Source organism: Coptis chinensis, chromosome 8 (genome assembly GCF_015680905.1).
Source record: "Coptis chinensis isolate HL-2020 chromosome 8, ASM1568090v1, whole genome shotgun sequence".
Taxonomy (NCBI): domain Eukaryota; kingdom Viridiplantae; phylum Streptophyta; class Magnoliopsida; order Ranunculales; family Ranunculaceae; genus Coptis; species Coptis chinensis.
Window position 1 is genome coordinate 61,275,088 of NC_141463.1, and position 2,899 is coordinate 61,277,986.

The window sequence follows — 2,899 nt, forward strand, 5'->3', positions numbered from 1 at the left end:
GGAAAAAAGACACAGCTTTTTCTAATTATATCAAAAGCTCATCCGGTCCATTTGTTGGCAATATTACACAATTGTCCCTAAAACAGAAATCAAACTAGACAAATATGCAACATTCATGTTGCAGTCAACAACATATGTAAATTTCAAAACCCTAATTCCCCAAATTAAACCTAAATTTTGAAACCCTAATCCTACTTCTCCAAATTAAACCCAAATTTTGAAACCCAAGTTCCCCAAATTAAACCCTAGTTTCCTCAAATTAAACCCAAATTTCGAAATGAAGAACCCTAATGAAGAAAAAAGAAAAGATTCAAACAATAATGTGCAAGCAAACACAAGATCTACTACAAAAAAAAGAGAACAAGATGGCAAAAAGGTTAGATACCAAATTTCATTGATAGTTTCACAATTTTGATATATTAGGATTTTCATTTTATGAAAAATTGGTTAAAGTGTGTTGAATGTATTCACTGTAACATGAGTGTTGCATCGAATATACTTAGATTTTCATTTGCACTGTCACTTACCACTGCAATATGGATGTTGGATGTTGCAGTGTCAAATCCCACTTTAACATGAGTATTTTGGGTCGAATGCAACATGAGTGTTGTTTGAGGTTTAAATTGGTGATGTTTGTTTGAGTTTTGAGGCATGTTTTCCACTGAAACATCCATGTTGTAGTAAAAAAACACACTGAAACATTCATGCTGCAGTCGTAATTGGTTGCAACAAGCTACTAATTCATTAGTTTTCTTTCAGGTTACGCAGCAAGGGAAGGCCGCTAAATCCAAACTGAGCCTTCCGAAACAAACTAAAGATGCAACTACCTCAACGAGCAAAAACCCAAAAACGAAAGGCAAAGAAAAGATAGAGGAGAAAGGTAAAGAAAATTTGGTGAAAAGCGAAGTTGTTGAATTATAGGTCCAAATTTAAAGTCAATGATTGATATTATAGATTTGATTAGAGCTGATATAACGGAAGTGCATAAGGAAAAATGATGGATACACCGTTTGCAAATCTTTTTTTAGTGTCTTTATTGAAAATAGGGTGAATGTTAAGACCACAATAAAAGCAAATATTGATGTTTGGTCAGTTTGAAGGCATACAAAATTCCTTATTAGTGCTATCGGTTTGATACCTCATCGGTTTCATTAATGATATCTTTGAGAAGTCGGCTCGAGAATCTTCAAGGCTTGCAAGGTACAACAAGAAGCCCACCATCACTTCTCAGGAGATTCAGACTACTGTTCGTCTTGTTCTTCTTATTGAATTGGCTAAGCATGTCGTTTCTGAAGGTACCAAGGCGGTTACCAAATTTACTAGTTCTTGAAAATGTTTGTTTAGGGTTTGTTTCAATGTTTCAATGTTTCTGTCTTTAGTATTTAGTATTAGAATGTTTCAATGTTAGTGGTGTCGATGTAATATATAGTTGATTTGGAACCTATGAATCAGAGTTAGATCTTTTGTGAATGAAATTAAGGTTTCTGGTGTTCTCTATTTTTGTTGATTTCTTCATTCGTTTTACCTAGTTAAGATTTGAGATGGTTTGATTACAATGCCAATCTAGTGTTATTGGCGTAAATTTCTGTAACCAGTTATAATTGATGATGGTTATGGATCTTGAATTGGAATGATGGCAGTTAAGAAAATGTTAGCATAATTGTAAAGTTTGGTTACTTTTTTATGCCTAAATTGATGAAAGGTTGTGGTACTGAGGCTTCTGTTTCGTCATTTCTTGAGAATTTGGTACTTCATAAATCCCATTTTATGCTTAGGTTCATTCTTGTGAATTGTGATTGTTGTTATGAATGGTATCCTTGTCCAATAGGGGTTGCAATGTTTTGTTGTGTTGGTGGGAATCATAGTGAATGTGTAGTAAAGTTCAGACCCTATATAGGATGACCTACAATCCCTGCAATTTGTATCAGTAGACGTTGAATGCGTCATTAGCCAGTTGCTTCCTAAATTCCAAGTTTCTAATAAATGGGGTTAGCTTTGTCTACATTATGAGTACATGATTCCAAAGACAAAAACACCAAGTTTAAAAGGAAGCATCAAACTATGTAGTTGCAGTACATAGCATGGCACCTGTAAAATGGAGAAGTCTCCTTTAAAAGAGATGGGTTCAGTAAGTCGCACGCATTACGACTGCATGCAATATGAATGTTTCACTCTCAATTACAACTGCAACATAAATGTTGCACTCTCAATTATGACTACAACAGATCATGACATGAATGTTGCACTCTCAATTACAAACTGCAACATGAATGTTTCACTCTCAATTACGATCGCCAATGATCAACATGAATGGTGCACTATCAATTACAACCGCAACAAGAATGTTACACTCTCAATTACGATCGCAACATGAATGTTGCACTATCAATTACAATCTGCAACATGAATGTTGCACTCTCAATCGATCTACAATGATTGCAACATGAATGTTGCATCACAATCACGCGCAATATGAATAATTTCTGGACTATAAATTTCATTATAACAAATGAAAAATAAAACAAACCGATTAGCAAATAATCTTAAATGAGTATCAACATTCCATAAAAGTATACAATGAATATCAATTTCTCATTAATAAATGTCAAAAGACCAAACTTAAAAATCTCAATTAAGACAACTAAAAACATATGGTTTGCCGAGAACATCAAAACTGATCATAGACTAACGAATCACACTGGAGCTTTCAATTCTTTTCTTCTTGGGTCTACCAGGACCAATCTTTGGACTACACGGATAAACCGCAGGAGAATCAGGCATGCGTCTTGGCATAAAACCATTCGGAACTGGCTTGATAGAATGTGAGTAGCATTGCCTGAACGCGATCACCGTATATCCTTCATCAATGTAGTCATAAAAGGAATCACCCTTACTACCA